At 44.4% G+C, this 26,096-nt stretch overlaps 1 protein-coding gene across 4 annotated transcripts in view; it reads left to right on the forward strand.

Annotated features, from left to right (window-relative positions):
* The window catches only part of KLF7 (KLF transcription factor 7), a 482,827-nt gene that overhangs the window by 293,115 nt on the left and 163,616 nt on the right, over positions 1 to 26,096 (forward strand). The window contains exon 1 of one of the 4 annotated variants that reach the window (XM_064373108.1): positions 4,306 to 4,320. The exons of the other annotated variants lie outside the window; for them this stretch is intronic. The gene's annotated coding sequence lies outside the window, so the exon portion shown is untranslated. Of the gene's footprint in view, positions 1 to 4,305; positions 4,321 to 26,096 lie in introns of those variants that run through there. 4 annotated transcript variants of the gene reach the window in all.

Here is a 26,096-nt window from a genome sequence, read left to right on the forward strand (position 1 = left end):
ACACACAGGGCATACAGAGAGGGGCTGGGGTATCTATCCATTGACTCTCAGTAGCTGGAGATTGGAGGAAAGCCATTTAACTTCTTTGGCTATCTGGATTTTCCCTGTGTGAAGCTCCCAGAACTTCAGAGAAACCCTGAGGCAGCAAAGCAGAGAACTTTAGTAGCAAGCTTGGGATAGGTATTGGCAGTGTGGATCTGACTTCAGGAAAGTGGCACCATGCAGGGCATCCACAGTATCTGCTACAGATACTATTTTGGCCTTCCTGGGAGGGCCACAGTCTGGGTGCTACTGCCCTGACCTGAGCTTGGCTTCTTTACCCCTCTTTTGCCCATTCCTTGGACAATGGGGAAATTGCTCCATGAAATGGAGCCCAAGGATGCCTCTTCTACACTGCTCTTTTCCTCCCTGGCTTTCCTAACACTCAGCCTCAAAGGTTTCCATGTGTGAGCAGTAATTCCGCAAAACTTACTTCCCTTCTCTTTCCTCCTTTACCTTCTAATGGCCTTTCCTCTACCTTTTTTCTTCTTTACAAAACATGGTTGTCTCTCAAGTTCAAGCCCTGAAGGCTCCAATCTTCTTCCTCCCTACCACCCCAGGGATATAATTCGGTCCCCAGTTTTGGGTCTCACTGCTATGTCACTGCCTCCATCTGAATATCTCCAGGTAGGGTTTCTCTCTCAATTTCTGGCTCTATGTTTATCCTTACCCACCTCAAAATTACCTGGCTATTTTTATGCTAATTCAAGTTTGAGAACCTCCTCTGAGTGTGAAATCTCCCACAGTGAGTGGACTTTCCTTTTTGGCTATCTTTTATTCAGCCCAGATCAATGTGACCCCAGCCCATGACTTTCTCATGCTTGTCAGTGTCCTCTCTGCCCTAATAAAAGGAAAGAAAACACTCTGACTACTTTCCAACTGTGTGCAGGCTACTGTCCATTCATGTCTACATGTGTTCAAATCTGGTATCACATTTAATTCCTCAGTGTCTTTGATGGTGGCAGTCCACCTGGTATTCATAGGCCATGGTGTGGAGTCAGACCGAGGTGGATCATGAGGTGCATGGCCAAGCTCACTAGAGTCTCAATACACAGCAGGGTTGTGAGTCAGAATGCCAAGGCTAGAAGGATCACTAACCATTGGCTTGAACAACTCATCACATTAAGATGAAGAAACTGAAGCCCAGAGAGATGCAGAGCTTTGACAAAGGCCGCAGGGCCAGTTGATACCAGAGTAGGGCCTGGAGTGACCATGTTCTGTCTTCCTTCCCAGAGTCCTTTCTACAATAACATAATTTAACAAGGAGCCTGTGTCATAGACTTTTTGAGATGAAGTTTCATTCTTTTTGCCCAGGCTGGAGTGCAATGGCGCTATCTTGTCTCATCACAATCTCTGCCTCCTGGGTTTGAGTGATTCTCCTGCCTCAGCCTCCCAAGTAACTGGGATTAGAGTGTGCACCACCATGCCCAGCTAATTTTGTATTTTTATTAGAAACGGGGTTTCACCATGTTGGCCAGGCTGTTCTTGAACTCCTGAGCTCAGATGATCTGCCTGCCTCAGCTTCCCAAAGTGCTGAAATTACAAGCATAAGCCACCGTGCCAGGCGGCGTCAGGGACTTTTTAAGTACAAGCAGCAAGGTACCAATCTCAAAATAGCTCAAACAATAAAGGGAAGTTATTTCATATAAATGAAAAGTTTAGAGGTATCTGGCTTCAGGTGACGTTTGAACTAGAAGCTTAAATATGTCAACAAGGACAGGTGGGTGGAATGCTTGGCTAACCTCACCTAGACGATGTGAGCCCCAGGATCACATGAGAAACTCAAACAGAAATAAGGGCTGTTGGAAAAGGGGAATGAAGACAGTAGATGCTTAACAAGGGCCAACAAAAAAAATCACGACAAATCCAAAAAGGGGGCAAAGGTATGTGATCTGAAGTCCACATGATCCCAGTCATAGCTGGACTATGTCCACTTGAGTACAGTTGAAATGGAGATCTGGTTTTGGGGTTGAAGCTGAAGGAATTGCAAAAGTCAGAGGGAGCTCTGTGACTTTTTGTTTGACGACTGCCCTTGGGTAATTCATATCTGTGCCCTGAACATTCCTTCTGTCTGTTCTGAGGGCAGGGCTACATTCTTGGGATGGCCTGAAACTCCTACCAGAAAGCCCAGTGTGCTGGACAGTTCTGCTATTTTAAGGGTATGTGAGAAGGACAGGGAGCTGGGACAGCTGCCCAGCTAGGAGCTAGACCTTCCCTGGGGGCAGCTGTCTTCCTTTGATAGCTGGTCAGTGGTCAGGACCCTGGTCCCTGTCCTCTGTTCCTCACAGTCAGTAGACTCAAAGTTCTGCTTATTCTTCTTCACAGATGCTGTCTCTTCCTCTGCTCACCTGTCTCTGCCTCTACTCACCACTGCCATACCTCAGCTCCTGTGTGAATTGCCTTGTGCCTGGATCGTGGCCAGGGTCTATAAGCTTGCCTCCCAAGCTTGCTCCCCACCTGCCCTGGCTCATCCTGTGCTCCGTGCCGGGGAACTCGCTTCTGACAACACTTTTGGCATAATATCATTCTCCCACTCCAAGCCCCTAATCCAAGTTGAAATGTCACCTCCTCTGAGACCCCTTCACTGCAGTGATCATTCCCACTCTGAACCCCAGTGGCACAGAGTGTCCATCTTGCTCAGTTGGAAGTGATCAGGTTTTCCTGCTTTCCATTGTAAATTATAGTTTTGTGCATCTTTGGTCTCTTTACTCTGATTATGTGACCCTGGAGGATAGAGACTTAAATGTCTAACTATGACTCAGTATACAGCTCTATACCCCATACATAGTAGATAAACAAATAATATTAATTCCTCAAGGTTAGCCTCTTTGGCTCCAAATCTTGGCCAATTAAGACTTCCTTAATGTCATATCTTTAAATCTCTAGAAATGTAGGTTTGAATTTTGAAATAGGAAGAAGATAAATGGAAGATATTTTCCCACCCAATTCTTGCAATTAATTTTCCTTGTCTGCTTGAGTATACACCAGTATTGACATCTACCTCTGACTTAATTTACCAGAAGGTGTTCTAAAAACCTCACCAGTGTGCATCCCTAAAATTCAAACGGGCATATGGTTTGAAACACCAAATTTGTCATGTCTCCAGCATGCTGGGCTCAGAGGAGTATTTCAAAAAACAATACACACACACTCAACGTGGGTTTAGGGCCAGAAAATTTTAAATGAGAGTTTTTAAAGCATAAAAATGTCACAGGTGTGTTCTTTCTTGATACTCATTTAACTTTTCTGTAGTTATGAGACCAAAATCACCTCATGAGAGGTCTCAGCATTCCTGTTCTTGAAAAGGGCTGGATGGGGCTGGATGGATGGTTAGGACTTACCTGAGCAGATATAAGTTTTCAATGGTACAGGCAGATGCTTTGGGAATTAGGAAGCCACCTGCTCCTCCTTAAAATGACTCTTGGCTGGGGCAATGATAACACTGCCACCTCATGGGATCTGGGGTTACCTGGTAGAGGGAAGATGCAGGATGAAGAGAACCAGGTATAGCCCTGCCACTTGGAGTTTTTCCTACAATTTGGGTTGGTCAAATGCTGAATCTTAGTTTATGTTAAAAATAAATAAAACCTCATTTTGTTACCAAAATAAACTGCTCAGATGCAGTGTTGATAGTGAGCCAGAGAGAAGCTGCCTTCATACCAAAACAAGGGAATCAGGTGGTAGGAAGAAATGAACAAAGGGCAAGGCATTGTCACTGCCCCTTTCCTTCAGCAGTAGAAAGATTGACTAGAAAATTTGTACTTAAAGAAAAAGACTTTTGTTTTGCTGTTGCAACCCGAAACACCATGGAATTATTTGGTTTAGCCTTTTTTAGGGAGAGGGTGTGGGCAGACACAGTAGGGGCAGATCCCGTGTCTGTCTGTGTCAGGGGCAGTATTCATGTTTGCCAAAATGTTTATGCAGACACAGAGACTAAGTTATTTGGCCTTGTGACACACAAAAAAATTGTAATTGTTGTTATGGAATGAACTGTGTCTTCCCCAAATGTATGTGTTAAAGTCCCAACCCCCTACACCTCAGGATGTGGTCACATTTAGAAATAGGGCCTTTAAAGAGGAAAAATGAAATGAGGTCATATGGGTGGGCCCTAATCCATGATGTCTGCTGTCCTTGTCAGAAGAAGTTAGGACATAGCCAGACACAGAGGAAAGACCTGAGAAGACCTCACAGGAAGGTAATCATCTAGAAGCCAAAGAGAGACACCTTTAGAAGAAACCGACCTGCTGACATCTTCATCTTGGGCTTCTAACCTCCAGAACTGTGAGATAATACATTTCTGTTGTTTAAGCCACCCAATCTGTGGACTTTGCAGTCCTAGAAAACCACAGTTGTTAAACAGGAGCAGAGGGAGGCAGACTTACTATGGAGAAACAGAGTATTGGGGCAGCACTGAGTTTTATTGTAAATGAATAAAGGAAATAATCCATTCACTTCTTCAGCACATACTGTATTTTAGATCCTTAGAGGGTGGCATGTGGCAGCTGGGAGAGGCTCTCCCTTTTACTGTCCCCAGCAGAGAATAGGAAACATGCTGTGTGGGGTTAATAACTTCTGGCTACCAGCCACTGGCACCCTGTCTCTGGAAAGCAAGGATAAATCTGGTGATCCACTGATTACCACACACTTAACAATGATCACTGGAATGAAAGAACTATTATCTTTTCTTATTTCTACCAGTCTTAACCTTGCAGTGTCAATATCCCTGAGCTTTAAGTTCTCAGCTTGTATAACCTTGGATGAAAGTGTGAATGTTCAATCTGAATAAAATATTTAATGTCTTTTTATTGCCCCTTTCAGAAATACACAAGGCCCTTGTTGGCCTCATGCATGCAGTATGGACAAGTAGCTCTTTACTTAGCTGGTCTTACAAGCTGCTTTGCAAATGTCTCTGGCAGGTGGTGCAGTATATCGGGGAGGGCCCACAGTCTGTCCCTGGAGGCTCAGCTGAGTATCTCTGGTTAAAGCATCATCTCAAAGGCTTGAGAAGCCTAAGCTCCAGCCCCACCCACTTCTTGAGCTGATTTCTCCCTCCTGACTCATGTCTGCTGCCTCATTTGAGTTACTGTGCAAATGTTTAGCCAAGAAGCCATACCAGGCCGCGTGCCTATTTACGACAGCCTCAGGAGTTTACAGCCCAGGCACTGAGGCAGTATTCCATGCCTAACCTCTGGTCAAATAAGGACAAAGTGAACCACACCTTCCCTTCTTGGCAGTGAAGCATGGGCAGTTAGAATGCTGTGTGCTGGGTGCAAAAGCCTCTCCCATACAGGGCCAATTATTTCCTAGCTTCCCAATGACCTTGAAGTTGTAGGACCATAAATTAGAAGAAAGGAGTGCAGAATATTTGTGTCATGACTCAGGATGCTGGGGGAGAAGAGGGCTGCTTGGTTGTTTCACTTTCTGGGCTTCCATGGGAAGTAGATTATGTATTCTCATTGGTCTAAGAGAAAAAGCACATTTGCCATTGTGCATGTCCTGTTTTGTCAGAGAGAGTCTCGTAGAGAAAAAACCTTGAAGAGGGGCATGCAACAATGCAGTCAGAGACACACACATGTGTGCACACATATATGCACACATGCCCAAAATACAACCTGAAGGAATGCAGACACAGCTACCATCCTGGGAGAATGACCATGGCAGAAATCAGTCTCAGTGGGAAGATTTGGAAATAAAGGAGGCTGGAATAGGGTCTCTCATCTTACAAGACTAAAAGTGTGCTTGCAATCAACCAGAAAATTTGAATTTGTTCTCTCCAAGCCTTCGCTCTTAGCCTTGTCAGGGAACACAAAAGCTCCCCAGACTCAGTTCCTGGCCAGGAGGAGTTGCAATCCAATGTGTTGGTGGTGGGCTGGGGAGGTATACAATTACACATAAAAGCGTTCATTGACAATTCAAGACCAGAAGAATAGCAGGGATAGTCACGCTGTGGCCAGGGTCTGGTGACCAGATGGGTCAGACCCTTCCAGAAATTCTGAAGTTTTGCAGCTCTGTTTGCTTAATAAGTGATAACCTAATGTCTGAGCAGCTAGACCTCCTGTGTGCAAGCCCCCAGGGAGCAGGGAGTCTGGTGGAAATAGTGTCAGCCATGACTGTGCCATCCACCAGCCCCTTCCCAGAACTCCAGCTCTCTGTTGAATGGGCCTCATGCTACAAGCTCTGTGTCCCTGAAGGGGTGGTTAAAAGGAGAAGGCTAACAAAATAAGGGGCAGGATGGTGCTTGGCACACTGTAAGGGCTTTACAAGGCATCGGAAGGTGAGAAGGTAAACCTGTGAGGACATCTTCTATGTGCTCACAGAGGACCCAATACAGTAGCACTCAGCAAATATTTGCATGATCGTGATGGTGAGGGCTTTAAATAAATCCCTCTGGGGTGGGGAGGGAGGATGCTTCTTCATAAGATAAATATTTATAGCTACAGTGAAAGAGCAGAAGGAAAAGGAAATAGGCCAAGGGGCTCCCTAGGCTTCCCAGAAATATCTCCTTATCTCTTGGTTCTTTCTTTTTGGAGGCGTTTCTTTATGTTCTATACTCTCCACCCACTGCTCTTCTACCTGCTACACCCACTGCCTTGTCTTTGGGAAAGTTCTTTCTCCCACTCTCCTTTCACAGCTGTCCCCAGGGGTCTGAGAGTCCCCACCCAGCTTGGTAAGGTGAAAAAGGCTTCTCCTGGGGGAGCTGCTCCTCTACAATTTTTAATTAGCTTCCATCCAGGGCTGTCGGTTTCAGAACATACATGCTTTCTCACTGACATGTGCACTTTCACAGCTTGGATAACAAGGCTCTGTCTTCCGCCCTCCCCACCCTCTGCACCGCCTGCTCTCCTCTGCCCCTGCCACATGCACAGGGTCTTTCTAGAGAATGGCTTTCAGGACCACTAGGGAAGTCCCGTGTGTCCTTAGGGGCAGTTGAGAGGACACATAAATTGCACATAGCTCAGCTCCTTGCAGGCAGCGTGGCTGCCATGTGAATTGCTTACATGTATATCAGGGGATACATTTGTAAAGAATCCTTTTTAGGGGAGGAGGGTAGAAAAAGGAGGAAACAAAGGACAAATGCAGGAAGGTGGTCAGCTCAGGACCACACTTCTTCATTGTTCATTTCCAAATGAGATGGCATAGCTCTGTTAGTCCATAGGGCTTGTGTCTGGCATGAGTCAGCAACCAGTACAATCTACTGCCAGTTGATTAAATTAGCATTTGTTATAAGCCAGAATGGGAGGGGGGATGTTATGTGCAGGGATAGATGGAGAATGAAGAAAATCTTCTTCATGCCTTTTGAATTATTTATGGTCTGGAACTTTACATGCTACAGCCTAACCGGACTTGATAGAGAGAGGCTGGGAAGAACTCTCCCTTCCCTTAAAGTCACAGAGCACATGCTGTGGGTCCCTGGGAGGACAGGAGCGTGCTAACAATGATGGACTACAGTGGAAAAAGTGGAACTGTCTTCATTTTATTGTGACCTTGAAAACAGGACTGCTGCATAGAAATCCTGCTGCCATTAGGCACAGGAAGACTTAGATTTCTTATCAACCTTTTGAGGGATGGACGTGAATGTGTGAGTGCATTTCACTTTGATTGTGCGGAGTGGTAACACGGGATGACTGTCAGATCAGTGGACAAAGGATAGGTCTCTTCGATCTTTGCCTCTGGCTTTCAGCCAGATGGGAGAGAAACAAAGACTCCAAAGCTGCTGCTCTCCTTCCCCCACCCTCTTCCTCCTCCCTCCTTTTCTCTCCTCCTGCCTTCACTGCCTTGGATGGAGTCTACTAACTGCTCTTACATTTTGGGAAATCCTGTCTAATTGTTTAGGGTGTAAAAATGCAGTGATTTTATCTCAGAAAGGGGCCCTTCCTTTTGGGAGATGTGTGAATCCAGAAGAGAGCAATCTCCATGCTGGGGTGTCTGCCGCAGGCAGCCGGGCAGTGTGTGGATGTGAGTGTGCAAGACACCCGGTGCACTCCGGCTGGGTACCAGGGCGGCCTGGCAGGCATCTTTTGTTCTTGGCTCTTCTAACTGCAGGGAGCAGCAGGACAGCCCACATGCCCGCCCAAAGGAGCTGCCACTGTTCATCATGAAGATCTGAGGCTTTTGTCTGTTTGTCTGTAAGCCCCAGTGAAGAGGCAAACTGTTGGTGTCCTGCTATCGACTCATAGTCTGCCTCCAAAATAGCTTCAGGATAGGGCTGCTGCTTTTCCGCTGAACCACTGCCTGTGGACCACCCTGTTATCCAAGGTTCTCACTGAATGGAAACCATCCAGAGGCATGTGGCTCTATCCCAAGAGATACAAGAAGAAAGAAGTAAGGGAAGAGTGGCCGAATGAGGGAGAGACAAAAGCAGCCTGGCAGATGACAGGGACTAGAGTCAGACAAAGAACTGGGACGTGTGCTTTGGCAAAAACGCAGGCAGCGCAGTCATTTCTTTGCTTCCTCACTGCTAGCTCAATTTACCCATTTTATATACATATAAAATAAACTGTGTCCAAGACTGACCCTGTAGCAAGAACTTGAAATGAGTCATTTCTTCCGATCATTAGTATAAGTCCTACATTTTTACTAGTGCATAAATGAAACAAAGCAGGTGCTGTCTGTTGCAGTCCTGGGAGACACAAAATGAGTAAAGGATGAAGACTCACAGATTTATGATGGAAAACAGAAAGGATCACAATGCTGAATTTGAGCGTGGGGTTTCCCCAACACCAAGAGGGGATCTGTGTACCCCAGGCCACAGGGAAGGGTCCGATTCCTACAGCTCAGACACCATGCTGTGCCCACTTCTCTCTTAGCTACGCAAAGAAGTAAATTGAGGTCATTTTCATAATTTAGGCAAGACTTCCCTTTCCACTTGAATTACTGAGATATTTCGGGAAAATGCAGATTTCAAAAAAAAATTAAATCGCAAAATTTGAGTTTGGGAACTCATTAACAAGCAGTGAGACTTCCTGTATTGCATCAATTATAAACAATTTGAAGGAAAGAGAGGTTGCTTTTTTTTTCCTTTAAAGAAATTATCTGGAAAATTACCCAGGTCTTTGCTTCCTCTTTTTAGATGAGATCTGGACAGGTTGAGTTAAAGACAGTAACCTCATTAGGATGAGCTTAGATGATAAAACCAGGAGAAGAAACCAAGAAGCTCAAACTGCCCTCTGGCTTTCCTTCAACTAGCCTTGCCTCTGACAAGTCAGTTCATCTCCCTACACTATCTTCCCTCCTACCCCCACTGAAATGGAGCCAACTCGCTTTGCCACTTTTCTACTTCATAGGAATGCTCTAAAAATTAATATTCACTGTGAAACTAGGAAAGCCACAGAGGAATGATCCCATCTCAATATGAAGCATTATCAGTTTTGTTTTGCCTGCCACTCTCAGTTGGCATTGATATATTGTTTAGAATCTCTCTAAAAATCTCCATTCTTTTTCTGACCCCAGTGACCACTAATTATGGAAAACAATGTACTGGGCTACATTCAAGAAAGAAATATTTTGCCTGTTCGTCAACTCAACCGATAGGGTTTAAAGTGACTATGATAATTTTAAGTGGCTCAATGAATGTACTGTATAAGCTTTGTACTATATTGAAAGAGCTTTAGCTGCTGCAAATCTTATCCTTCCTCCCTCCAGGTTTTCTTTGGTGTTGAAATTGGTACAGAGACCTGGATGGAGATTTGAGTCTTAGGGATTTGGGAAGGTGAGTCATGCTGAGGAGCTATGTGACTTCGCTCACTAAATATTTCTAGAATGTCTCCTCACCCTTCCATCCCTAGTCCTCCATCTCAGTCAGAATCTTTTTGTCTCTTGCCTGGGTGTTTGAAGGAATCTTGGGACTGGTCCTCTGGACTCCAACCTTATCTGTTAAGAATTCTCCCCAGTGCTGAGTCTATCCAGAAAGCAGGCTTTGTCCATCGGTGCCACCATTGCCTGGAAAATATAGTCCAAGGTCTCCAGATGGAGGGATTTACATGTCCTGTTAACATCTCAACTCCCTGTGTCTCTACCTTTAGCTCTCTCCAGTCTCTGCCTTACAGATTTTTATTCAACACCAGCAAACTGCATATGCTTCCCCCACATAGACTGGGCTACTTTTGGCCTTCGGGTCTTTGCTTGTGCTGTTTCCTTCTCCAACAATCTCAAAGCAAGCAGAGGAAGCAAACAATGGAGCACCAATAGCTCCTCATTCATCCTGGGGGACATGTGACACATACATTGCCTCCTTTCTCCCCTCCTGTGTATTTCTCCAGGGTGATATGCTCCTCTCCTGAATTCTCACCCCTGTGATATCCTGGGCAAACCTATCATTAAGCTGATATGTAAGGTTCTATGGATCTTTATACGTGCTTGTCCACCCACTAAACAGTGACCTCTCTGGAAAGAGAGAACCTGTCATTTTCTCCTCTGGATCTTGAGCAATACCTGGCTCAGGAAGGGGTCCAATATATCGTGAAATGCACACTTCTTAAACAGCTTCCATATGTGAGGCAACTATGTGCTTGGTGTTTGGAGAATGTTTCTAATACGAGGTTGTTCAGAGAGAAAAACTGTCTAATAAGTATGTCAATGTATACTTGAGTGAATTCTTTATTTTTCTTTGAATGAATGATCCAGATTTATGCAAATAATTAGTTGGGGGGAACCCTATGTCAACAGCAGGCCATCTGGCAGTGTGATGTCATGGCAGGTTGCTTCTCTTTGCTGCCACCATCCTGGAGCCTGGGGCTTTCTTGCAGCTATGGCCTTGAGTGTAGAGATGCACCCGCCCCCCCTTCTCTGGAGTTCTCTGCCTTGTATTCTGTTGCCATGGCAACAACCCACTTTCATTCTGGACTTGCTGCATGGGAGAGGGGAACCCTTTACTACAATGGCATAAACGATGAGGATTATTTAAAAAATAAGTTGACAAGGTTAATCATTGCCATGATACTAGCACCACAGATTCTGATTTTGTGAGACTCTAGTTCTGTAGGTGTTTCTGTCAGCACTGAAAATAGATTACCTAGAAGAATAGAAGATTTGATATGCCCTTTGTTTAAATGTCTAACTGTCTGTGTGCCTGTGGTGATTCTATTTTTAAGGCAAAAAATATTTTTATTCTCTTGAAGTATATGCAAAACCTGTTTTCAGTCAATCCACTGTATCAAAGAAGGGAATAAAATTTCTAGAAGGAAGGCTGAATGATCTTGCAAGGTGTGGAAGGCTGGGATAAACAAAGATACTAACACCTGTCTAGCACTATGACAAATCTGCTCAAATCTGTTAAGAGATTATGTGGAAACATAGTAATGTATCATTTAGTTACTTTTTTTGAAGAGAGTCAATTAAAAAAAAGAGAGATAAATGACTTGCAGACTTGCTTTTTAAACCTTTATATATTCAGGTGAGCAAGTGCAGATATATATTGCAGGAGCCTAGTTTATTGTTAGGTGACTGCAGAAGTCTAATAGAGAGATTCCACGTGCTCGAAGCAGGATGTTTTAATCTGGCTCTGTGAGCCTTGCCTCTTTGTAGCTCAGTATCTCTCCCTTTATTCCAGAGAGATCAGGCTTCTCTTTTGAGGTAGAATGAGCTTCCGCCTGGACCTAGGCTGAGTTCCTTTTGTCTCTTTACCCAGGCAGCTTCTCTATTCTAGTTTCCAGCTTTTACCCTCAACATAGATTGAGGACTCTGGTTTATTTGAGAGGTGGCAGATATCTGCTGAGCATCACCATGCAATGGCGTGGTCCCCTGTCCCTAGCCTCCTCCTGATGCCTGGGTTCCCCTTTGATCAGATGCACCTTGCAACACAGGTCCGTTTGTCTTCTCTTGGAGGAACCAGACAAGATTCTCATTTATTCACTCACTATCAGCTATCACCATCTCACAGAGGCACACAGCATGCAAGAGTATTGTTACACCAGGGATGTCATGTGTGGGGGCACAGGCCACAGAGGGGTAGGAATTTGATTGACAGGTTTATATGTGACAGAATTAATCAGTAGATAGTGTTTCTGACAAAAACAAAGATGATCCTATGCTTACCAGGCATCACTCTCAGCAGCTGTCCTGGGCCTGACCCCCCATTTTTCGTTCCTCTGACTCAACATGTAGTCATGCCCGATTGGACTGGAGTGGGGGGCACCTCATAGGCTGATCCAGTAGGATTTTGTCCATTGGGATTCTGTCCTAAGAAATCTCAATGAGCTAATGAGCGATGAGAGGTTAGAACAGTCACAATGGGCCACATCCACGCTAAGAAGCTACAAGTAAGTGGAAGCTACACAGAGCATAAAGAGAGAAAAAGTGAGTCAGTGGCCAAACAGAACAGAGCCAACATACACAAAAGGGGAAACAGAAATGCTGAGAGGGACAGAGGGAGGTGGAGGAAAGGGAGAGATGCGGAAGGAGCAGGAGAGGAAGAGGAAGAAGGGTAGAAAGACGGAGGGCAACAGGGAGAGTCCCTAATCTACTTCGGCTCCATTCAGGTTCCCCTGGGGTAGCTGACTCATACTTTAAGGAGCGTCCCTTGTCACCAGCCATCGATTCAAATCCCGGCTCATCACTTACTAACTGTGTAACCTTGGGCAAGGCACTTAACTTCTCTGTACCTTAGTTTTCTCATCTGTAAAATGGAGATCAGTACAGTATCTGCCTCTTAGGGATATTGTGAGGGACAAACAAGTTAACACACATAAAACGCCTTACAAAAACATCTGGCTCAGCTGGGTGTGCTGTGGCTCACACCTGCAATCCCAGCAGTCTGGGAGGCTGAGGCAGGAGGGTCGCTTGAGCCCAGGTGTTCAAGACCAGCCTGGACAACATAGTGAGACTCCATCTCTACAAAGGAATTTTTAAAAATTAGCTGAGCATAGTGGTATGTAGTTATGGTCCTAGCTACTGGGAAAGCTGAGTCAGGATTGCTCGAGCCCAGGAGGTCGAGGCTGCAGTGAGTCATGATCATGTCACTGCACTCCAGCCTGGGTAGTAGAGTGTGACCCGACACACACACACCCCCCCCCAACAAAAAAACTCCTGGCACACTATGTAAGCATGGTCTATTTTCACTACTGAAGTTCTTGGTTTCAATAGAATCTTTTTCTTACTACCTCATATAAATCCTGATAATAACCCCCACTCCCCACCACCAGTCTAAACTGAGTACACTTGTGGGTATCTGTTCCTTATGGTCAAAACCAGCTTAACTAGAATACTTCAAGCGTACTTCCCAAATTTTCGAACATTAAAAAAAGTCATATTTTCTTTGGAATTTTATAAATATGGGATAAAAAGAGAAACCAAGCGTGTGCCTTGTGGGAACAGAAATGAGTAGAGTAAAAGAGGAGACTTTCCAAGTGTGTACATTGTCAAAACAAGTTATCACTAATTTGGGCAACTAGGGTGAGGTAGCTTCACCTTGCCTTTCCCCAGGGCTGCCTCCTGAGGCTGAATGCTGCATGGGCAATGTTTTCTGTTATGGAAGGTTCCTCTCACTGCCTCTGAATTGAAGGCATGTACTCAGGTTTTGCTTTCCTCAGATGTGTTCTGTTTCATTTATTCCCTGAGGCTTGAGGTCTTCTCTCCATTTCTTGGCAAATGTGGGATTTCTGCATCATCCACCACTCCCCAGCAGTGCTCACCCCATGTAATTTTGTTGCAAGTGTTTACAAGTGTTGGCAAGAAAGTTCCATGTTGAAATACCAAGAACATAGCCCATGGAGATGGCCACAGTGGCTAACATTGTCCCAGAAAGCAATTTTGTCTTTTGGAAGACCTGCGGCTGCCCTCCTGACACAATGACTGTATGAGCTGGGTAGGGCTGTCTAGCAGAAGTTCTACAGACTGGGCAGCTTAAACAATAGGAATGTGTCATCTCACAGTTCTGGAGGCTAGAAGTCTGAGATCAAGGTGTCAGCAGGATTGGTTCCTTCTGAGGGCTGTGAGGATGAGACAGTTCTGTGCCTCCCTCCTGGCTTCTAGTCGTTTGCAGGCAGTCTTCGCCTTCCTTGGCTATTGCTACACCACTCCAATCACTGTCTTCATTTTCACACCATGTTCTCCCTGTATATGTGTCTCTGCCCAAATTTCCTCTTTTCTTAAGGACATCAGTCATATAAGATTAGGACATATCCTGATGACCTCATCTTAATTTGGTCACATCTGTAACGAATTTATCTCCAAAAAGCGTGCAATCTAAGGTATTGGGATTTAGAACTTCAATGTATCTTATCTGAGGGGAGAGGAGGACACAGTTTAACCCAATAACACCGACCTATTTGAGAAGTGAACACCAAAATGACTTTTGGGGTTGCCAGTTTGGTGATGGGGCTTAAAGCTATTTGCTGATAGTGGAATGTTTGCAAAGTCAGTCCAGTGGCTATAAAAATTGTGAATCATACCTTCATTGCTTACCATTCCCTTGGCTTTTGTATTTTCACACTTTCTTGTTTTATTCTGTACTGGTCTCTGTTAGAATTCTCTGCTGGACCTCTAATGGGCACCTTCCCCAGTGTTCTCTATCCTAGTGTATAATGGCAACTCCATCGTTCCATGGCTCAAGTCAAGTTCTATGAATCCTTCTTTATCCCTTGCTTTTCCTCAGCTCCCTCCTATGTTCAGTCTAGTTTCAAAACCTGCTGGCTCTTACTCTAAGATATACAGTCATGTATTAGTGCTGGAGACACGTTCTGAGAAATGCATTGTTAGGCAATTTAGTTGTGCGAACATCATAGAGTGTACTAATGCAAACCTAGATGGTGTAGCCTACTACACGCCAAGGCTACATGGCATACAGCCTATTGCTCCTAGGCTACAACCTGTATGGCATGTCACTATACTTAGTGAATACTGTAGGGAATTGTAACACAAGGGTAAGTATTTGAGTATCTAAACACAGAAGAGGTACAGTAAAAAGACGGCATAAAAGTTAAAAAGTGGTATACCTTTATAGGACACTTTCCATGAATGAAGCTTGCAGGACTGAAAGTTGCCTTGGGTGAGTCAGTGAGTGAGTGATGAGTGAAGGTGAGGGCCTAGAACATTACTATAGACTACTGCAGACTTTATAAATACTGTACCCCTAGGTACTCTTAGGCTACACTCAATGTATTTTAAAAATTTATTTCTCCAAAAATAAATTAACCTTAGCTTGCAACAGTGAATTTTAACATTTATTAACTTTTTAATTTGTAAAAACTCTATTATTCCTTTGTAATAACACTTAACTTAAAACACAAACACTTATACAGCTGTACAAAAATATTTTCTTTCTTTATATCCTTACACTATGACCTTTTTTATTCTTTTGTATTATTATTTTTAAACATTTTTTGTAAAAAACTAAGACACAAGAACACATTAGCATAGGCCTACACAGGGTCAGGATCATCAATATCACTGGCTTCTACCTCCACACCATATCCCACAGAAAGGTCTTCAGGGGCAATAACACGCATGGAGTTGTCTTCTCCTATGACAGCAATGCCTTCTTTAGAACACCTCCTGAACGACCTGCCTGAGGCTGTTTTACAGTTAACCATTTTTATTAAATAAGTAGAGAGAGTACTCTCTAAAATAACGATAAAAGTATAGTGTGGTAAATGCATAAACCAGTAACATAGTCATTCGTTATCATTGTCAAGTGTTATGTACTGTACATAATCCTATGTGCTACACTTTTACAGGACTGGCAGCAAAATAGGTTTGTGTACACCAGCATCATCACATACATGTGTGTATGCATCGCCCTATGATGTTCCAGCAGCTACGAGGTCACTAGGTGATAGGAATTTTTCATCTCCACTATAATCTCATGGTGTCTCCGTCATAAATGTAGTTCAGCATTGACTGAATGTCATTATGTCCCATCACTGTACCTGGCACCTCCTCACCTCTCACCATCTCTGTGGCTGCCCTGGCAGTTCAGGCCACCCTGGACAACTGCTATAACCTCCTAAGTGGTCTCCTTTACCACTCTTATTATCCAATACTATCCCTCCTGGTGCTGTTCAGAATAATGTAAATCAGCTCGTTTCCCCTTCTTACTTTGCTTTAAATTCTCCAAAGGCTCTTCATTGCCCCAAGAATCAAACACAAGCTCTTCACTCTAGCCAACTTGACATCCAGTGACCAGGCCTCTGCCTACATCCCTCTACTGCTCATATAAAGCTCTCTAAGCCCATTTTCTACCTACTTTAGGGCTCACACTAGCTGGGCTCTCCTTCTAGAAAACTATTCTTTTGGATGTTCCATTGGCTCCGTTCACTCTTCCTGCCATTTAGGTCTCGGCTCAAATTTTGCCTGCCCAGAGCCATCCTCTGACTATGCAACATAAAGCAGACTCTCCCGTTCTCCTTGTATTTTCTATCATATCTTCCTGATTACTTGTCATTCTGTCACTCCTCACTGGCCACAGTCACTGTCTTCTCCTCCCACTAGACCAGACCCTGCATAACACTGGGTACATTGTCCTGCTTGTGCAGTTTGTATCCTCAAGGCCTAAAGCAGTGTCTTGCACAATTGAAGAATCAATGAATGCATGGTTGTTGAATGAATGAATGAAGAATTACTGGGCAAAAAAGTGAAAAGAACTTACAGATAGAATGCATGCTATAAGTCAGACATGGTTCAAGGCTTTGTTACCAGGATTTCTTTTGATCCTCAAGAAAATTCCTTAGGGTAGGTAGTATCCCCATTTTTAAACAAGGAAATTGAGGCTCTGAGAGATTAATAAGGAGACTGATCCAATAGCTCATAAGTTGTTGAACTAACGTTGTACCTGATCTCCGTATACTTTCTGCTATGACACAAGCTAGGGGTGACAAGCACATAAGATAATACATTCAATGCTTTAGAAATAAGAGTGTAAGCAAGTTACTGAGACATATTGAGAACAATGTTGCTTAGTTCTGGATCAACTAGGGAAGATATCCTTTTAGACATAATCTTCCTATAACAGGAAACATTAATTAAAAATTGAAGATTTCCAGAGTAGATGGCATGCTCAGAGCAGGTGATCTGAAATCAAAGAAAATTTGAATTTTAATGAAAGAAGAAAAGTTATCAAAAGGAGAAAAACATTGGAATATTTTTATTACACTTTTATGGGATTCAGTACCAAGAGGCACATTGCAAGTCAGAGTTGGAGTACGTGAATGATTTTCCGCGATGCTCTGTACCTCGGATGGTGCCACCTAGGCATGGTACTATGGAAGAACTCAAAATTATTTGCTGAATGAGTGAATGGAGAGAATTAAAATCTAAGTCCATGTAGACACCCCTTCTCTCATCCCATGTGGTCTTTGCTATTGGCAGAGGTAGGGACTGGTGACTTCATAGGGCTAGATGGCTGGAAACCAGGCAGGAGACTTCCCACCAGATGCATGGGCAAGCCCCAGTGCTCAGAGTGTATAGAAATGCTCCCACCCCTTCCTGGTTCTCACTCACTCATCTACATGCACATTCATTCCCCTTATGCCTGTGAGGGAGTGAAGATTCAACATGTTACTTTGAAAAGATTGCCAACTCTTTCCTATTATCCTCTAATGGCCCTGTATCAATCTTTTGTTGGTTGTAGTTACGTTTGGGGAGAGCATGATTTAATCCATGATATATTGCATTCTTGGTGATAATGAACTATAAAGAATGGGGTCCTATCGTAATTTATTTCAATAAATTTCAAATTACTATCTAGAAGTACAAGGAATAATCTCATGAATAAAAGAAATAAAAATGGAATTTATAGGATCTTTACATTCCCTAAGGAAATAATTCAAGTACCAAAAGAAGAAACTAAATTTAGGTAATAGAAAATCAAGGTGTTTAAAGGAGAGCTGTTGTTTTACAAGATCTGACATAACTACTTGGGATGCAATAAAAAGTGGTAAGGGTGCCTGCTTACAGAGACCCGGTGTCATGAACCAACACAATGGAGAAAATTATCCAGGTCAAAACAAAAAAGGTGATTCCATTTACAAAGGACATAAAAGACAATGGAAAAGATCCTTTATATACCCAGCAGAAACACAGGGGAAGCTCTACCTCTTGATTAGAAGTAAAGATGGCAGGACATATAACACCCAAAGACACATTTCAATGGGAAGCCGTGTTCACTTTGAGATGGTAGACCAGGATCCCCAGGCCACACACTGCAGTGGAGATTTGCTCACAGGTGACTGGGGGCAGGGAGTTCTCTGGGGAACAGTATCTGTTGGGGAGTGGAGGCAGCAGGACTAGGTGGAGGGGAAATTAAACTGCGACACAGCTGCAGCAGAGGCCTCAGCATCCCACCAGGAGCTGCAGAGCTGGGGGTAGCTTTTCCAAGAGATCCTGAATTCAGGCAAGAAGGGTGCAGCCTTTGTATCACTCTATGGACTAATCACTTGGAATGTGTGCTGCCCCCAGGATGGGGGCACATCCTAGAGCAAGGTGGCTCTTTTCAGCAATGCCCGGGAAGGTACTCAGCTGTGAGCTGCCAACAGCTAACATTTCTGCCAGATGGTGGGGCGGGGGGCGCTGCATGGCTCAGTCCTGAAGAGGGGTGGGGCTTAGGCCATGCATCTCTGTGTCTATTCTGCTGGAACCAGCACCAGGAGCCTGAAAGGAAAGAAGATGGTAGCATGTGGCTTAGCATAATCTATTTTTAAATGCGATGCTCAGTTGACCTTCAGCTCTTCCCTGAGCCACTACAATAGCCTTCCCATAGCTCTCTCCACTTCCACACCTGGCTCCCTTCAGACTGACAGTGAAGCCATCTGAAAACATAAATCTAGTCCTGTCATACCCCTGCCTGGTACCCTGCAATGATTTCCCATCTCACATGGGATAAAAACCCAGCTCTTTGACATGCTTTTAAAGCAGGGTGACCAGATAATTTATTGTGCAAACCAGGACACTTTTGAGAGTGAAAGGAGGCCCTATTCATAATTGCACAAGGACAAAGATCTAAACCAGGACTCTTCTTGGCAAATTGGGATGTATGTTCACCCTACATACAATGTATCTGATAATATGGCCACCTTTCACCCGTGTTTCAGCCTCTTCCCAAGGTCTACTCCCCTTTGCCTTCCATTAGGTCCTGGAACAAATTAAGCTCTTTCTCACCCCAGGGCCTTTGCTTTTGTCACTTCCTTCCACCTCTCCCTCTCCCTCTTTTATTCTTCAGGTCTTCACTTAAAATGTTTCTATTCTGAGCTGTCTCCCCATCTGTTCTCCATTGTGGTGCCGATTTATTCTATCCATAGTGCTAACTACAATCTGAAATTACAATCACTAGATTTTAAGCCCCAAAAAGACAAGAATCTGCTCTGTCTGTTCGGTGTATTCTCAGGACTAGCCCAACATCTTTCCATATGTTTGGTATCAATACATACAAAATGAATGAATGCAGCGCTTAGGAATTTTTGTGAAACAAAAATTTGTGTGTGTGTGTGTGTGTATGTGTGTGTGTATGTGTGTAAATGAAATGCCCGAGACCACCACCAAAAGACAAACACATGATCTATATCAGAAATCATACAGGTGACTGCTCACCCTCTAAAAGGTGGGCATAAAGAAATGCAAAACGTTAAGCAGTCAATTTGCAAACACCTAGAGGATCACAGGCTGCTGGATAACAACCAGCAGTTTAGTGATGAGGAGATATTGTCAGAACAATCTGATTTCCTTTTAAGACAGAGAGACCTTTGTCAAAAGTGTTTATTAAGTGTCTGTCTGCACACAGTCAGGAGGAATCCATTGGAGGTGGAGGTGCTTGTGTTCAGCTGCAAAGCATCAGATTTAATATGTGTCTTGACTTCAACCAAAATCTGATTTTGCTTCTGTGATAATTTCCTTTCACAGGTCTAGCAAATATGAGATCCTTACAGTAGAAGGTAGTAGCAGAATTGTTACCAAGTTAAGCTCAGAATAATTACCAAAGCCTTTAATTGAAAAAAAAAAAAAAAAAACCCACTCTTACAATTAAAGGATGATATTTGCTCAGGTTAAATGAGGTTACATTTTCAGGGCTCTGCCTCATAACATCTGACCATGTCCCAGAAAACAGAATTGTACTCAGATGAGCAAGTGAGTGTTTTAGGTTCATGTGGAATGGTTACCAAACACCCTCTTTTGAGAGAGGGTTCAAATGAAATCCTGAAAGTGAAACGTTCGATACTGATCCACACACAAACATCCTGGCGAAAATTGCAGACTAACTAAAATGCCTTATTAGGGGTCAAAAAGTCACATGTACCTTCCCTGATACCACTGCCAGGTATTATAAACTTGACTTTTACAGAGATGATATTTCAGGTCAAGTTGACACAAACCCCTCCTATCTACCAGTCATACAGACCCTGCAGATGTGTGAATTGAATACAAAGCAGCTGGAAGATTCCACAACAATTAACACAAAAATCTAAAGGTGAAATCCAGGGAGATGAGCCTGTTGGATGTAGTGAAGGATAACCTCTGTCCCAACTGTAGGGATGCCACAGGCTACCAAGGAGCAGTCTCTCAAACCCACAGGTGAGAAGTCTCCATCTAAGAAGTCAGCTGCAGTCCAGGGACCTGGCCCTAGCAGTAGCACACTGCACTATAAAGACCCTGAAGAGCAAGATAGAACCCAACCCAGAGAAACTGGAGTTTGGGGAATGTTGAAAAAAATGCCTCATATCTGTCCATAGGGGATAAGGCAGTGGCGGCCTAGACACGGGGTGGAGCACTGATGGTAGAGAGGCAAATGGGATTAAACATTGCTCCATGTATCCAGTGTTTGTTAAGAATGTATTTGTGGCTACGTAATATCTTAGGTGATGGGATACAGCATGAACAAGATAGACACCAGCTTTGCCCTTAGGGAGCTTATGGTTTCCAGAGAATTAGATATTGATGAACCTGATGGGTCATTATATTTCTGGGCCTGCAGAGAAAGTCACAGAGTTTGGGGAATAACTGAACCAAAAGGAACAAGGATTAAGTAGGGGCAGGGATTGTACTGACGAATCCCAGCTATCTGGAGTAGAGACCTGTAGGACAGAGAGTCCAGAAAATAACTTTACAATACATTTTAGTTCTGTGATTCATTATCACCTTAAGGAGGGCAAAATGTATTTGAATGTTTGCCAGATTCAGTGATTTCAGGAAAGTCCTTGTCCTCCATATCTATTGGGAGCATTTAGCACAATGGACCACAGCCTCCTTCTTGCCCATTCTCCTCTCTTGGTCTTGGAGACACCTCCATATCTGTCTGTCACTTTACTGGCTCCTTCTTCTTCATCTCCTTTGCTGGATCCCTCTCAATTGCCCAACGCATAAACGTTGGAATGGCCAGGTCTTTGTCCTGGGCATTTGTCCCTCCAAATTGCTGTCCTCCAGGAACCTCATCCAGTCTAAGACTTGTGTCACCTTTGGCCAGTGACATCCAACCTGTTCCTCCAGTGCTGACCCTTCCCAAAATACCAGGCCTCCCCCTTGTCCTAACAGGCACCACAGACTTGAATGTCCAGCCCCCACATCTGTTCCTCTGTGAGTTTCTTGCATTTTAGTTCCTTCAGTTACTGGACCAAGATCTAGGGGTTACCCTGATTCCTCCCTCTCCTTTGACTTCCACATCCAGTTCATCCCAAGTCCTGTCACTTCTTTCTCTAAAACATATTTGATCTCTTAATCTCCATTGCTATTAACCTGGCTCAGTCTGCATTATCACAGGAGCTTCCTCACTGATTCAGTTCCTCCACATCTTCCCCTTAATACCCACTCTGTGCCAATCAGCCAGAGGAATCCATTTAAACATTAATCAGATTATGTTACTCTCTGATTTTAAAAGTGATAATAGCTTGCTGGGTGCATTTAGCATAAAGTCCAAATTCTTTACATTGGCTTAAGCACCCTACCTGTTCTCTCCATTCCCCCACCCCCTTTCTCACTAGGCACAGTCTTCTTTCTGTTTTTCAGACACCTTAGTCCAGACTTGAGGCCTTGGCATTTGCAATTCCCTCTGCTTGGAGTGCTCTTCTCCATTTTTTATTTTTATTTTTTTGAGATGGAGTTTTGCTCTTATTGCCCAGGCTGGAGTGCAAGGGCACAATCTCAGCTCACAGCAACCTCTGCCTACCAGGTTTGAGTGATTCTCCTGCCTCAGCCTCCCAAGTAGCTGGAATTACAGGTACCTACCACCATGCCCAGCTCATTTTGGTATTTTTAGTAGGGACAAAGTTTTACCGTGTTGACCAGGCTGGTCTTGAACTCCTGACCTCAGGTGATCCACCCACCTCGACCTCCCAAAGTGCTGAGATTACAGGCGTGAGCCACATGCCCAGACTCTTCTCCAACTTTTACATGACCCACTCTACATTAACATTCAGATCTGTCTAAATGTTACTCCAGCCTTGCTTCCCTGGCTACTAGACCAGTAATGCAGTTACTCTTTATCATATAATCTTTTAAATGATCTGTATGTTGCTTACTAATGCTGATATTGTTATTACTATTATTTACATACTCATTTATTTATTTTCGGTATGTCTTCATCCTTTACAATATAAACTCTAAGAGAGCAGAGATATTCTATCCACAGAGCCTGGAACAATCCCAGTTCTATATATTGTAGGAGTCCAGTCAGTCTGTGAAATAGAATATCTGAATGCCCGAAGGCTAATATTACACCAACCTGTCATGAGTAAGTATATCAGTCGGGTACTGCTGTGTAGCAAGTGACCCCAAAACTCGGTAACTTAAAACAACAGGCATTTATTATTGCTCACCAGCCTTTGGGTCAGTTCCACTGACTTGGGCCAGATTTGGCTGATTTTGGCTTGGCTAGCTTGTGCATCTGTGGTCAGCTGGCAGGGTGGCTGAGTGCTGCTTGGTCTAGGAAGACTTCACTCATGTCAGGCAGCTGTTTGACAAACAGTGATGGTGACAGGGTGACTGGGCCATGGTCTGTCATCCAGTAGTGTGAGTTTGTTTGCATGGTAATCATGGGGTCTGAGAGAGAAGGCAGAGGTGCCCAAAACCTGTTGAGGCTGAGGCTCAGAGCTGGCACATCATTGCTTATACCATATTCTGTTGGTCAAAGTGAGTCCCAAGGCAGGCTCAGATGTAAGGGATGGGGAAATAGACTCCACTTATTGATGGGAGCGAATGCAAAGTCACATTGCAAAGATGTGGCCTCAGGAAGGGGCAAAGGGCTGAGGGTATTTTTGTAATTAATCAACCATATTAAGGACGGCAACAAAAGTGGTCACTTTTCATTGCCACATTCTTCTTCCCTGACGAAGCCATAAAGGACACGTACAGGCTCAGAAGTGCCTTTTCCTCATAGGAAAAGGGCTGACCACAAGATACAGTATGTTCTTGGTTGCACAGCTGTGGTGACTAGGGAGTCGGGGGACTTGGTCCCTATGCACCACTGCCAGAGAAATGTGTGGACTCCTCTGTGGCCAATGAAAGTCACAGAATCCCCAGTCTGTCCTGATTCTCAGCCACTCGCTAGGAGCCTGCACATAACTGAACGTACGTATGTGTGTGTGTAGGGTGGGGCCTAACACAGGTGCTAATGCCTCCATTAAGCAACCCCCTGAGAAGGCAGCAAACACGAGGCCTTCCTTTAGCACCAGATGGCTCCCATTTTGCAAGCATCTGGTAGAAAACAAGGAGAAGCCAAACTCCCAAACTTCTCTCCCTTCCTCCCTCCCTCCTCCCAACCTCCCTCTCTCTCTCCCTCTCTTTCTCTCTGTCTCTCTCTCTGTCTCTGTCTCTTAGAATTGGAGTCTCACTCTATTGCCCAGGCTGGAGTGCAGTGGCACTATCATGGCTCACTGCAGTCTCAACCTTTCCTGGGCTCAAGTGATCCTTCCACCTCAGCATCCGACTAGCTGAGACTACAGGTGTGCACCACTACACCCAGTTAATTTTTTATCTGTCTCTTCTTTGAATAGAACTCAAGTGACTCAGAATGCAAAGACCTTGACACAGACCTTTTAAGGGAACTCCTTAAAAATGAAGAAAACAACATGCTCAGCCTTGTCCTTGCCTTCTGTGCATAGCAGTGCATTCACTGCCTGAGAATTCAAGGCCGAAACAAAAAGAGGAGCTTTTGTTCCAACAGATAAGTTCTTACCTTTTTCAAAAAAGGCATAAGTTGTCCTGGGTGTTTAAAGTTATTCACACAGCTTTCCAAAGACTCACAGCATTTAAAAGCTAACCCTACTACAGAGATTCAACAACTTCTTCCAGGTCCGAACAACAGTGGAATATAACTCCAGGGTCCTGGCTCCTTATCCAGCTCTTCTCTCTCTCCCTTTTCCAGCTGCCAGTTCAGCTTTAAGAATATCATTCTCCATACTCAGATGCAGGCAAATGCGTTCGACTTGACCATATTGATTTCAGGCAGGTGAGAGTGGATGTAGCGATTCAGCTTGACAAATATTTAGATCAGTTAAGTGTCCTTTAGAATCACTTGAACTCAATGTTTCCTTTCCCTGACCATCTCACTCAGCAACCTACCTCCCCAGCATAAAATATTCAAATTCTTTCTAAATTTCATCTACTGAAAAAATACTTCTAGGCCCTGGCTACATGATATCTCCACTGGGAGCCCTGTCCTTTCCATGCCCTGAGAAAACCAGATCTAAAGCAGATTTCAATGACTCAGCACTAGGACTCAGGTCTCTGTCTCTGCCTGCTTACTTAGGCAGTGCTCCAGGCTTTGGGGCTCTCTTACACTCCAACATAGGAAGGAAATCATCGATGGCTCCATTCCCTAGCGTTTGAGACTTTTCTTCCCACAGACACATTCCTGAGGACACCAGTCATGGGTAAAGAACTCCACTGGGGTCAGAGTTAGATCCCACTAGGCAGTTTAGGACTTGTAAGTGGAGTAGTACAGACTTGGTGTTCCCAGAGCCTCTCACTCATGATTCACGGCTCTCCACCCCAAGCATTGGGACTTGCTCAACTTTACCACAGAAGGAAACAGACTGTAAGCTTGGAGGGCCAGGGAGGAAACTGGAGGCACATGTGGGAGGAAAAGATACTGACGGTAAGTTTCGCCTGTCATCCTCTTGAGCTGGGGATGCATAGAGTACAATAAGACCCCATGTGAGTATGTCAGATGACAAAGCTCAGGTTGGATGGGTGTGTCGAGTAAAGGCTTTGCATCACCTTTACCAGGGTGAGGGAAGGCCATTATGGATAGCACAGGGTACCTTGATGATAGGGTGAGGGAGCCTATGTGGACGTAGTAGTCACCAACTGCTTCCTACTTCTCTACATGGGAGAAAGTCCTTCTCTGTAATCATGGAAGCTCATGTTCTTGATAGTGGCCAGGTTAGGAACCTCTGATTACTAGGACAGAGCAGAGTAGCAGGACTGGTAGATCAAGTATCTCATGACACCCTTAAAAAGGGACTAGAATATCTGGGACTCCTCTGGTGTAACTAAATGACCAGCAGGTGAGCAAGGTCCCATTGTATTTGGTACTCACATCTCCACCAATTCTGTAAAACTTTGCCAAGTTTCCCTTACATCCCCTGCACCTCTTCAAAAGATATTCCTAAGAGTTCCCAAGAGGCATCTAACATAGGCCTGCACACCAGCCCAGTCTTCTGGGCTGAGCTGCTGCACTGTTGCTGGCCTTGATGGCTGAACTTGATCTCCGTTGCGGCACCCACCACTCTTTCTTTGGCAAAAAGAGGAGAGCTGTTCTTCCTTGGCATTATGTTCACTTAGTGGGGGTCCCACAGCAAGGTTGCTTGGACCCCAGGGTATCATAGGGCTTAATAGGACCAGCTCTTTCATCTCACACATTCTATCCTTTCTCTCACTGGTACACACATGTTTGGCATCTGAGTGGGGAGTGCTCAAATATCTGCCACCAGCTTGAGTCAGAACCATTGACTTCCCTCAGCTTTTCAGGGCCTATTACCGAGTCTGGTCCACACACTCCAGGGTCTTTTCCTCATGGTCTGGTCTTTCTCAGGTGCCTGCCTTTCCTCCACATGCAAACTGCCTGGAGTTGCCTCACCTTCTCCCTTCCTTCCTGCTCTGTCAGAGGCATCATGTCTGGGTGCATATTTGAACCCCAT

This window comes from Aotus nancymaae, unplaced genomic scaffold, assembly GCF_030222135.1.
Source record: "Aotus nancymaae isolate 86718 unplaced genomic scaffold, 86718_ANA_hifiasm-v0.15.2.pri h1tg000008l, whole genome shotgun sequence".
NCBI classification, from domain to species: domain Eukaryota; kingdom Metazoa; phylum Chordata; class Mammalia; order Primates; family Aotidae; genus Aotus; species Aotus nancymaae.